General features: G+C 47.8%; 1 protein-coding gene and 1 non-coding gene across 22 annotated transcripts in view; one reads left to right on the forward strand and one right to left on the reverse strand.

Moving 5' to 3' along the window:
- The window catches only part of INPP4A (inositol polyphosphate-4-phosphatase type I A), a 134,654-nt gene that overhangs the window by 68,065 nt on the left and 53,307 nt on the right, over positions 1-13,282 (reverse strand). The gene's annotated exons all lie outside the window — the stretch shown is intronic.
- Positions 12,427-12,530, forward strand: LOC111559906. The gene has a single exon (XR_002741376.1). It is a non-coding gene; the product is annotated as a U6 spliceosomal RNA (small nuclear RNA).

Genomic DNA, 13,282 nt, shown 5'->3' on the forward strand with positions numbered 1-13,282 from the left:
CCTGAGCTGGGTGCAAGAGGCTGGGCACTCGATCAATTAGGGTCACTCCTCTCCAGGGGGCTGGGCAAGAGCTACTGAGCTTCCCTGAGCCTCAGTTTCACAATCTGTAACAGCAGTAACAACACCTACCTCACCAGGACACGCTGAGGAGCAAGCACATACATAGAGACATGTAAAATACCCACACAGAGCCTGTGCGGAGACTCGAATCAGATAGAAGAGTTTCTCTCCTTGGCTCTACCTAACCTCTCATGTGTCTAGTCCTGAGCTGCAGTTTTACTGGGGCCATCTATGAACCTGGAAGGCCTTTCCTTCCCTCCAGCTAAGTCTACCAACATTTTTACCCAACTCTCCAGCCATCTGGACTTCAACCAGAACTCTTCACTCAGGTCCATGGCACTCTGCCCGTGCTTCAGTTTATAGTGACTGTGTTTTCTAAACCCAACATTTAGGCCCAAAGGTTGCTATTGGGGAGGGACAGGTGAATGGAGCACCATTCTGGTAGGCAGTCAGCCACTGGGAGTGAGGTCACCTGCACAAGGCACTTTCTATGGGCCTCAGTTTTTTCATTTGTAAAATGAGGAGACTGCCAGGTGTAAGGAATCCATGGTCTGAGCCCACCCCAGACCCCCAGGGAAGAGAAGTGGCTGCTCTGTGCCCCCGAGGCTGGACATCCATTAGGATCCTGTTCTGAGACGCAGCAACCACAGCCTTCCTACTATGGAGGACTGCTTCCTCCTTCCTCTTCTGGGCCAAGGACCCAGCTCTCTCCTACTTCTCACTCCCCACGCTACACAGGGCCTTGGACCCAGGAGAGGGGTTCACTGTGAGTACATCTCCTACATGAAGAAGACCGTCAAACCAGCGAGTATGCTGCAAGAGCTGTCCAGGGCAGCCAGCGATGAAATGCAGGCAACAAACGCCTCGGAAAGTGAGGCACAGAGAAGAAGGTTTGCGCTGCAGCTGGTGTATCTTCTCACCTGCAGACACAAACAACCCCACCCAGGGCCCCACTGGGCCTGCACTCCGCAATCTTTTATCTGTAGCTTCCCACTTCCCCAATCCCTGTTCTCTGCTGGTGACACTGAACAGGCAGCAGTGGCCATGGGTTCACCCCAGCTAATTAACTAGCCTGCCTCATCCACTTAATGAATATGGTAGCTGATATAACACAATGCCTTAACCCAGATTCAGAAGCACATCTCCGACTCCAACAGGAACAGTCACCGTGCATATTCCCCTAAACAACAGCAGGGGCTAGAGCCCAGGAGCAGGACAAGCCCAGACTGTTCCAGCTCCCCTCCAGCCCTCCAGTTTTCCCACCTCAGTCAATGGCAGCTCCATCTTTCCACTTGCTCCAGCCAAGAAACAAAGTCAGTGCAGACTCCTGAACAACACTCTCACAGCCCACACCCAATGCATGGGTGATCCTCCTGCTCTATCCAGACTTCAGCCTGCCTCAGCACCCCTGCCCCACTGCCCTGGCTTCTCTGACAGTCACTCTGCAGCCCCCAGTCTGTCTTTACACAGCACTGGTGAGGCCGTGAACCCTTCCACCAGCATCTTCATCTGGCTCCCACCTGGCTTCCTTGCTGTTGAGATCTCCCTGGCTGCCCACCCTCCTTGAGGCTGCGCTTCCGTGGAAGACATTGGAGGGCAGTTCCCTCACCCCTGGTATGTCCTTCCTAAAAACCAGCCTCTCCAGGAGGTCTTTGGGACAGCCTGGTTTAAAACTGACTTGTGGCTCATCTATAAGCCATGACCTTTGGGGGATTTTCCGTAGGAACTAGCCTGAAAATAAATCACCCTGCAAAAGTGTTTAGAAGTGCTTGTGCTGAGCAACACAGGTGCAAACCTGGGTCTGGGGGCTCACATCAGGGAGATGAGAGAGACATGTTAACAATAACCAAGTGCTGGGTGGGGGCAGCGGCAGCAGCAGCAGTGGGATGGGGGGGGGGGGTGCCGCTGGCTGTCTCTGCTGTACCGAACCCTCCACACCCCACACTTCTTAAGCCCCTTTTCTTAAGCATCTACTTTCTTTGCTTCTACATCTCATGCTATTTCTTCTCTATAAACTGACAATCTCTTCAACAACAGTGAGGGTCTCTCACGGACTAGGCCTTAGGGATACAAACATGAACACGTGAACTTGGTCAGCAAATGCACAACAGGAATTGCAACAAAAACATGAACGGGGGACAATCTGAGGGCCACAATGGTGCCGGTGAAACCTCTTCCCAGACCTTCCTTTGTGTGAAGGGCTGGCCTGCTGCTCCCCACCCCTCCCTTTCCTGGCAGGGGTGCCTCATGTGCTAGAAGCACGGAGGCTCTTTCTCAGTGAGAATCAACCCAGTGTTGATTGAATCCTCTCACTCCCAAGCACCAGCCTTCACGTGTCACTTGACTGCCATGGAGGCTTACCAGAGTAGCACAAGCAAAGACAGTGGGCGCACTGCACTAAGCAAAGCACTGTAGTCCATTGTTAAGAGCTGCCTCTTTATTACCGGAGACAATGCATGCCAGTATCAGTGCCTTCTTTTCTCTCCTAGAAATGTCCATGGTGTTGACAAGTCTCATGTCTTGCTCCATTGTCAACTCGGCCACTCGAAGCCCTCACATAATTAACTGAAAGTTCGCCTATATGTTGGCCAGGAAGGCCTCTCAGGAGTGCCAGAGAAATTTCCAAATAGGTGCGTAAAAGGACTGGATCCAGTATCTATCAACAATCACTGTCAGTGTAGACATGCAGTTCCCGGAGGACCAACAGCCAAAGAGATGAGGGCAACAGCTTCCCTGTGACCTGTGGGTCAGCTTATCTCCACGTGAGGCTCCATAAAGGACCTATCAGCCAATGAAGGCAGGTATCATCTCAGGCCCAGATGCCCCTGCCCCCAAGGCACTTACTCAGAGCCTGGTTCCAGAAGATGCAGCTAAAAGAGAACTCTCTGGCTCCTCGAGGGCTGGGTGTGCCCCATTCACTGCCTGAGACTGTTCTTTCTCTTCCCTTTTCTTTTTCTACCCAAACCCAAGGCTGTAAGGTCTGGCCTGGTGCCTACTTCCACCCCTCCCCCAACCAGAGCTGGCCACCTGGAAGCTGGGCCCTGACTTCTTTCAGCCAACAGGGCAGATGCCACCCCCAGACTCTGCTTCTCTCCCCTCTCTCCTTTGGGAGGGGGTCGGTCCTTTCAGCCAAGGGGATGTGGGAGTGAGTGTGACCACGCTGCTCAAGGCTCCTCAGTATCACAGAGCAAAGAGGGTGTGCCTTCCCAGGGGCGGTGGCTTACACCCCAGCTACAGCAACTCCCTTTCCCTTGCCCTGACAGTGTTTCCATTCCATCCCCCCAGTCCTTGGGGTTCAGTGAAGAGGCTATCATGGGGAAGGAAGGTTCTGGGTACTCCTGCTATCATGGCCAAAACACCATACTTACCAGCCGGACGCTTGTACTGCAGCCTGGAAAACCCAATTCAGATGAGTTCAAGCAGAGAGGCATTTGTCATAAAGGTTCAGGGTTGACTTATAAAACTTGAACAGAAATATGGCTGAGCTGGCCCAAAGACCCCAATGTCAGCAGCACAGACAACTCTTCCCGGCTCTCCTCTGCTAACCCATGCCATTCTCCTCCTCCCTGCAAATGAACCTATGCTCATGGTGGTGTCAAGGCAGCTGACAGCCCCCCAACTCTACTCTACAGGTCTAGCCACTGAAGGGGTCAAATGCATGCACTCTCTCCCAGTCTCTACTCCGGCTCACTCTGGGGAAGGCAATCCAAGGATCTAGCTTGTCCAGGTATCCCTGGGCTGGAGGCTGGGGTCACAATGTAGCATGAGTGCTCCTATGAGACCCAGTAAGTTTGGCGGGAGAGAACCCCACAAAGGGGCGTGGGGGAGGATGGAGAGAACCCTTACAACTCATCACAACTTTTAGGAACCAAATGGAGAGGCCCTATAGCAAGTGTTCCTCAACCTTTAAAAAGTCAAAGGGGCACGTGGGTGGCTCAGTTGGTTGAGCGTCTGACTTCAGCTCAGGTCATGATCTCACGGTTTGTGAGTCTGAGCCCCATGTCAGGCTCTGTGCTGACAGCTCAGAGCCTGGAGGCTGCTTCAAATTCTGTGACTCCCTCTCTCTCTGTTCCTCCCCTGCTCACACACTCCCTCTCTCTCTCTCAAAAATAAACATTAAAAAAAAAAAGTCAAAGAACTCCCACTGGTTTTTTTTTTTGTTGTTGCTGTTTTTTTTTTTAACATTTTTATTTTTGAAAGACAGAAAGAGACAGAGCCTGAGCAGGGGGAGGCGAAGAGAGAGAGGAAGACACAGAATCTGAAGCAGGCTCCAGGCTCTGAGCTGTCAGCATACAGCCCGACATGGGGCTGGAACTCTTGAACAGCGAGATCATGACCTGAGCCAAAGTAGGACGCTTAACCTACTGAGCCACCTAGGCGCCCCCAAAGAACTCCCACTGTTAAGTAAATATTTTTTTTATATTGTTTAAAATAGAGAACATAAACATAAAATTGGGTATAAACTCTTTCTTCTTAGAGCTCTTCAACTACTATAAAACCAAAAGAGATCTATAAATTATCTACAGCAAGACCTCCACAAAAATGAACTCACATTTATATTAATGTAACGTGGCAGATGGGGACAACGCACAGAAACCATTACACAAACATAACCCTGACTGACTCCAGAAGGCCTCTCTTGCCACACTCTCCACTCCACCCTTGCCTGGACTGAGTCAGAAATGCCCGCAAAGGCCGCTCAGTCCACCCAGCAGCCATGTGGTCATAATAACAGACACTGTTCTCCAGAAACATGAGTTGCAGAGCAGGGCAGAGGAGCGGAGATGTGGTGACACTTCCCTGGACTGTGAGCAAGGACTCTCTGGGTCCTGGACAGCAGGACATGTTGTTTTGCTCTTGTGCATGACATCAAGAGAGTTACGGGGAAAAAAAAGTACAAAACACAGCTTGATGGCTCGCTGTGTAAAAATGCAAGACTGAAGAAGCTGGTCACCTTCTTTGAGTCTCCACAGTGGAGAGCTCCCGCTATGGGCCACGGAAGGTGGCCAACAAGATGGTGGCTGCAACACTTCCCTGTGTGAAGAGAGAGCACCGTCTGTCTTCCCTCCTTTCAGTCGGTTCACAGCGTTATGCTCCTCCAGGGCTTAGTCAGTATCTGCTGCCTACTGGAGTTTCTCATCATGTGGGAGGTCACGAGAGGAGACCAAGAACTGCTCAGTCCAAGATGCCTTCTGGCTGCTCACCTGCCTCATCTGGCATCCAAGGAAAGAAACACCTTGTCCAGAGATTCAGGTAGAAAAGCTCACAGGCAGAGGTGTGAGCAAGAGCAACAATTCCACTACCAAGTTCCTCCCATGCCCCCTGGTTCCTGCAGTCCTCACACCTCACTGTCAAGGGGGCTGTCTGAAAGACGGGAGCCGGCAGATGACTGACTGAGCGGGGCTTCTTCAAGGTCATGAGCCCCAGAACAAAGTCAGGACTAAAGTCAGCCCTTGCTCCTCCTGCATTCTTTCCAACACTTGAAACAGCACGCAGGGCACACTAATTCAAACTCCAACCAGATGCAGGTAAAAGGCACAGTCTTTTCCCTTGGCAAGTTCCTCATTTTTAAGCACTTTCACACATATATTATTTTATAATGTTTCCTAGAACATTACTTTCTTCCCTCCATCCCTTTTCAGGACCCAGGACCCTGGAAGAAAACACTTCAGATCCAAGACATGCTAACCAATCTTTCCCTTTCCGTCCCCACCCACAGTCTTTACAAGGCCCTCTGGTCACAGTCTCTCCTCCAGCCTTCATGTTAAGCAACACAACAGACCAGAGAGGAAATGGACCTTCCTAGAGAAGGCAAAAGAGAGAACTTCAGGATGTGGGTGACTTCTTTTTTTGCATCATTCATGTTTGATTTCCTTTTCGAAGCTGAAATTAAGCTCCTTGGGAGAAAAATAGTGTCAATATTTTGTCAAAATATTTCAAAATAAATTTTTAAAAATATAAATCTCGGGGGGAGGGATTAAAATTAAAAAACACAAAGCTTTGTGAACAGGGTAAAAAGACAAAACCTAGCCAACAATACCAACAAATACTAAAGTAAAAAAAAATATACATATGCAATGCTCTGTATCTTGATGGTGGAGAAAGGACTTATATAAATATTGCACAGAAGTATGTTTCAGAAGAAAAGTAGAATGGGAACCCCCGAACCAGCAAGTCACGACTCAAGACCTAGTTTCTGTAGTGACACGTTAACCTGATTAGCAGGGGTTCCTCTGCTCTTTTTGTAGGACTACTGTGGCTTTATTGCCATCTCCTCCTCTTTACCGTTCCCAACAGGTTTTATTTATTCACTGTAGAATATCCTGGCTGAGCAAGTGAAGAATACGTCAAGGTGCTTTGGCAAATAGTCGCTGTGCTGTCCCCAGCTCACACTGGTGACACACACTCCACAGTTCAAGAATAAAACACGCATCCTTCCTCTCCTTACAAAAACTCCCACACCCTCTGTGAGGCTTGTCAACGGAAGCAGTGCAGGGAAAGTGAATCAGCTCACCACCCAGACAGTGGTGGGACACATACAAATGGCAGGCTGAACGTGGGGAAACGCAGGCCTTGAAAAAGGTTAGCCTCCTTGGAAGATACTACAGTCCCAAAGAGTTGCCGGTAATTTTGGCAAACGTAACAAGCAAAGTGTACTCCTGGAAGGGAAGCTGGGCACACATACCAGCTGCCAGAGGGGTTAGTGAGATCCAGGCCTGATGTTGCCTGGGCCTTTTCAGAACGAGAAACTCTATGATCTGATTTATGCCAGGTCAGTGAGCAACCATGAAGCCAAGCTTTGGTTCTGTTTAACGAGAACCAAATATCCAGGCAACTTTCAAAACTCCTTGCTAACGCTAATGGAGTTTTGGGAAAACAGAGGAAGATCCAACCTATGGGGTTAATCCAAATAAGATGGCCTCAGGTGTACTTCAAATTCTGGTATCTGTGCACCTGCACCACAACATGCAGTTTCCAATCCAGCCCCACCTGCAGCACCCCAGTGCCCCCGTCTTGCTCCTGCTGAACCCCTCACCAGCCTCACTCCAGCACCTCCAGCAGCATGGTACATGGGGCCTAACGAGGTGCTTACTTACAGGCTCACTCCAAATACACTATTTCCTTCTCGACCACTGACAGAGCAGGATTGACAATAATTTGAAAGTTCCAATGTGTCTCAGATGACTGGAGTTGGGTGGATTCAGTTTATTTTCATAATCACTAAGAAAGCATGTTTTCTAATTCAGAAGTGTAAGGTTGGGCTTCACAAGAGAATGTAAAGTTTTCAGAGCAGCCATAAAATTCCGTAAAGGGCTATAAATGAGAAGCAACGACCACAGATCAATGAAATTCTGGGAAGACAAAGTTATTTCTGGAACATGGCAATAAGCCAGGAGACTGAGGATGCCCAAGGCCTCCAAGTGGGCAGCACCAATGAAGCTGGTTTTAGCTTCTGCACCAACAAACCAAAATTATTGAGAGAGGTCTCAGTCTTGGAAATAAAGTGGGTCACACATTCTGTAAGCCTTACCATATATAAATCTCTGGCAAAGTGGTATATTATCAGCTTACTTTAGCTACAGAAGAGGAATATTGTTTTAACCAATCATGTTGGGTGGAACACATAGAAAAGACTCTGAAAAGACTTCCGTGCTCCATATTTTTACATAAAAATAAAAAGCAAGCAGTCCTGACTTTTATATGAGACTTTTCTGGAGAGAAGATTTCATAGCTTTAGCTACCCACTTGAGTTATTTGGTTGTTTTGGGTTTTCTTGGTTGTTGTGAGGATTTTTTTTTTTTTTTGAGAGAACGTGTGTGTGTGTTTCTCCGAGGATGTGATATGATAGGATTGAGACAGGGAAACGAGCTCTCTAACCAACCGACTGTGACAGTCGGAAGTCAGTCTGTCACAAAAGAGAGACTTTTCAAGGCACCTGGGTAGCTCAGTTAAGCATCCAACTCTTGATTGCAGCTCAGGTCATGACCTCATGGTTCATGGGTTCAAGCCCTGCGTTAAGCTCTGCGATCGCAGTGTGGAGCCTGCTTGGGATTCTCTCTCTCTCTCTCTCTCTCTCTCTCTCTCTCTCTCTCTCTCTCTCAAAATATACAAAACTTAAAAAAAAAAAAGAAAGAGAGAGACAAACCTTTCTTTCACATATTTCGCCCACGTGTCTGTACAAGGAGGAGAGGGCAACACCAAAGCTGGAGAAGTCGGGATCTCTCCCCAGTATTGCCTACCAGTCAGCAGAGGTGGAGCAGGGTTCCAAGGTTCCCCCACTAATCAGTTTCCTCTTCACAGGTAGCCCCTAAAAGTATGGTCTGGAGTGTCTGGCTGAACAGGCCAAAGAGAACCCTCCCATGGCAGCTGGGTCACAGCTCTTACTGCAAAGCCGAGAGTGGCAGGGATGATGAAAACCCAAGAAAAGCAATTTTAAAAACAGAACCACAAACGGTGACTCTAGGACCCAGGCATTTCTTCAGGCAGTGTTCAAAGCAGGTTGAGTGAGCTCTGCTGGACAGGGAAAGGAGCCTGTGGACACTCAGGGTCCTCATGCTAAACAGCAACACCTGCCATGGCACATCTTCCCAACCACCAGTGAAGAAAACAGCGGGGGAGAGGACAGAGGTGTTTCTGTGCTCAGCTGGCAAGCCTGGCCCTCCAATGGCCTGCAACACCCTCTGACAGGAGATTGTGGGAGCCTGCAATCTGGAACTGCAGTTGTTCGTTCATTCACTCATTCAACAGCTGCAAAGCCACGCACTTAAAGGGGACACACAGGTGAGTCAGAAGTGATCCCTACTGCAAAGAGCCAACAGTGTAACAAAGGAGTAAGACATTCAGGTAAGACAAAATGAAATGCATGCCCTAGGCTGTGAGAGAGGTAAGTCAGACCCAGAGAGGTGATCCAGACACAGTGTGGACAGATCTGACTTTAATAGACACAAGCACACTCAAGGACAAATTAATTCAGGGATCAGGGAGGCCCAGCATTCTAAGGGACAGAGAGAACAGACTGGAGAGCCAGGACTGGGTCAATTCCAGGGAGCCACTGATACTAGACCACAGCACTGGGCTTCAGCTACTAGGCTGAAGAACTCACTAGAATTCTAATTGTTCAAATAAACTGGAAAAGTCTCAGTACTTTCTTGAACTCTCCTGGGCTTCTGAAAACAAACCTCTTGCTTACTTTGTACAAACCAGGGCAGGCCTGGTAAGGCTGGGCCAAGATGGCACCTGTACAGAACAGATGGACAACATCTACAACCAACACTTGAAAAACAACTCTCCTGTCCTGGCAGGTCTCCAAGGGGTTCCAAAGGTCACTCTGTCGTCACAACAATTAAACCTAAAGCCAGGACACACTCACTAGCTCGAAGCAAGCACTATTCAGTTCTGAAAATAAAATAAAACCCAACAACATCAACAACCACAAAAGGAGCTAACACCACTTGATAACTGAAGAGGCCAAGCAATTCAGGTCTGTAAGCAAACACCTGACACCAGGGCCATGTTTCTCGCCTTTCAGCGGGCTGCCCCAGATGACCTCACTCGAAGCTCTGTAGTCGAGAGACTGCTCAACAACGTTGCCACCAACATCTTCCCTTCTTCTGTGGCCTTGTTCCAGAAAGATTTGTAAGTTGGTTGCGCTTCTGTTTAGAAAGAGAATGCTAACCAGTTGGGCACCTATGTAATAATAAGGAAAACGTCATATGGTACTTTTGCCATTATTTTTCTCCAAAATTTGCAGCTAAGTTCTGAAATGTAGAGAACACACTGAGAACAAAGGCCCCCATAAGATATCTCCCTGTCATATATCACATGTAAAATTACCATCACCAAGAGCAGTGACAATGAAAACTAATTAAAATCTCTACTTGTGCTTTCACATTTTTTTTAAACATTCTTGGCAGTTAAGTAATAGATCAGGAAAAATTTGCCTTCAAACTTTACTTCTAGAACTGCTCCTATCTCCCACTAGAAGAAATCTGTAGAAAAACTATAAACTGGAAGCTAGCATGTAGCAGATACATCTTCCAAGCCACTTCAAACCCCCTTGCCAGGCGGCTTCAGGCCCTGTCTCCTTCACTGGAGGCCAGAGTGCTGACAAGAGAGCCAGGGTGGGAGGCCTCCACCAGATGGAATCTTCTCATCTGGAGAATTAAGCCAGCCCCAGAGAGGTACCACCTAACACCTCCAGGACTATTATCCAGCCCCATCACTAGGGTTCAGTGAGGACTAGGCTCTTAAAGGGGCCAGATGCAGGTGTGAACATATCTCTTTTTTTTTTTCAGAATACTGTGCAGGAAGGAAGCAGGCACTGATATATGAAGACAACTAACGTCTTGGGTCAGTTCAGAGACACCCTGCACTGGGCCAGAGCTCTCCCAGCACTGCTCAGCTAACAGTGTCAGATGCATCAGTATACTTATTGGCTACAAATAAGGGGCAGAGAAATGTCACTGAAACACAACTGATGAAGACTCAGAGCCCTTTGGCGCCTGGGTGGCCCATGACTTCGGCTCAGGTCATGATCTTACGGTTCGTGGGTTCAAGCCCCATGTCGGGCTCTGTGCTGACAGCTCAGAACCTGGAGCCTGTTTCAGATTCTGTGTCTCCCTCTCTCCCTGCTCCTCCTCCATTCACAATCTATCTCTCTCTCTCAAAAATAAATAAACATTAAAAAATTTAAAAAAAAAAAGAATCAGAGGCTTTGGGCTCTTGGTCTGTTTTGGGTTTTAATTCAGCTATCAGGTCTTAGGATCACAGACTCTGGCACCCCACAGCTGGATGTGGCCTTTCCTCCCCATCCCTTACCCCCAGTCTACTATCCTACAGTGATAGAGTGTTCAAAATGGTCTGAATTGTGTTTATTCTGCTCTGTCATTTGCTCCTCCCAACAAAGCCTGCCTCAGCCACAGGGAGTCATTATTCCCCATCTCTGTGGACAAACAGCAAGGCTGGGGCAGACAACAGGACTCTGCTTTCCACTCTGGTCATCTCGCAAAGTTAGCACAGATATTGCAGTACTTCCCAAATGGCAGGCACACTGAGGTCATGACTTCTATTGTGACCTTGTACTGGTGTCCAAAGATTTTTCCTTAAGTAAATTGTTTAACTTAATTTCCTGCATGTAATATTTGAACTAAATATTTAAGTGTGTGCGTGTGTGTGCGTGTATGTATATATGTACACACACACACACGCACACACACACCAAATTTATTCAGATATAAAGCTTGCATCCATCCCTCCAGGGGCAGACATGGCCCCTTCAGGCCACTGAGCCTCAAGCAGAGTGAATGAATGGAACACAGCATCCCATCTCCAACACTACCACCAACCAGCTTTTTCACTGTGGGAAGGCTGGACTCTAAGCCCATGTCCTCTGTCATTAAGCTGGGGAGACAGTCCCACCTTAGAGGTTTGTTGCAAATCTTGATTAAGAAAGTGTGTGTGTGAAGGCTTTGTAGACCACAAGGTACTAAGTAAAATTTAAGTGACACAAAGACTGGCTAAGGGTCAAATGAGACACAAAGGCAAAAATGCTTTGAAGAGGCAGCAGTCAGGGGGCACCTGGGTGGCTCAGTTGGTTAAGTGTCCGACTTCAGCTCAGGTCATGATTTCATGGTTCGTAAGTTCAAGCCCCACGTTGGGCTCTGTGCTGACAGCTCAGAGCCTGGATCCCGCTTCGGATTCTGTATCTTCCTCTCTCTCTGTTCCTCCCCTACTCTCACTCTGTCTCGCTCTTTCAAAAATAACTCAAGAATTAAAAAAATAAATTAAAAAATTTTAAAAAGAAAGAAGAAAAAGGCAGCAGTCAGGATTTTAATCTTTAAATGACACATTCCATCTGGAGAATGATACAGCCTGAGGTGGTGAGCAGTAATGAGGTATCCCCTAAGGAACTAGATCTGGGCCTGCCAAAGGCATCTCTTGTGACACACCACTGGGCCCACTGTAGACACAGTGATGTTCTGCTAGGTGCCAGACCCAAGCTACATTCAAGCCAAAGACTGAGGCGGGCAGGCTGTCACCCTCACCCTCCACCTGATCCCTGAAACTCGTCAACCTGGCCGAGAAACTTCCTGCTTCTCTAGGATGGAGAATCTTCCCCTACTGTCCTTGGAAGATCACAAGGGCACAATTAAAAGACTGTATGGAGACGGGGGTATATGAGAATTGTCTCTACTTTCTGTTCTACTTTGCTATGAATCTAAAACTGCTCTAAAAAACAAAGCCTACTAAAAAAAAAAAAAAAAAAAAAAGACTTCCTGACACTAATTTGGACAGGGTTAGCTGCCCTGTCCTAGATGGTCTAGGAAAAACAGGGAAAAATAAGTCATAAGAATGCCTACCAACAGTGCTCTCTTTGGCACTGCATGTACTAAAATTGGAACAACACAAGAAGATTAGCACGGCCCCTGTACAAGGATGCCACGCAACGTCATGAAGCGTTTGATATTTTTTAAAAAAGAATGCCTACAAACATACCAGTAGTTAAGCCTTTTAAGGCATAAGTTCTAGAGTTCTGTAGGCATCAGACTTCTTGGAGCAACATTCTGAAAAGCCTGGAAATTTCAAGTAAAGTCAAATAAATATAGCACTCTGTAGATCTTAAACAAGGCTGGATGAGAGGATTAAACCATGTACCCGGGAAAGGTTTGCACAGAGAAACTGCAAAGCAGTTCTAAAAATACCAACATGATTATCCACCATCACTGTTTTAGGGGGAAAAACAGGGAAGGGATCACAATCCAATCTAAACCTGGCGTTTCTGGGAGAACAGCCGTATCACTGCGCACACAACCAGACCCTCAGTCCCCTTCTGGCAGGGTGATAACCACCACTCAAATGGCTTTTGTCACCCAGCTGTCATTAAATAGATCCGAAAGAAGACAAAGAGAAAACAATCTCCAAAACTGCCTTCTTGTTTGTAGTGATCTTGCATGCCTACACATTTGTAATTTTGAGTGGGACTGCTTTCCCGGCTCCTCAGTGGGGCAGAACTCGGCAGTCATGCCGGTGGGTATCAAGAAAGAACAATTAAATAGGTTTATTAGTCTGATCCAGCTGCCGTAACAAAACACCACAGCCTGGGTGACTTAAACAACAGACATCTGTCTTCTCACAGTTCTGGAGACCAGAAGTCCAAAATTACGGGGCTAGCAGGTAGGTTCCTCCTGAGGCCTCTCTCCACGGTATGCAGATGGCCACCCTC

Source organism: Felis catus, chromosome A3 (genome assembly GCF_018350175.1).
Source record: "Felis catus isolate Fca126 chromosome A3, F.catus_Fca126_mat1.0, whole genome shotgun sequence".
Taxonomy (NCBI): Eukaryota; Metazoa; Chordata; class Mammalia; order Carnivora; family Felidae; genus Felis; species Felis catus.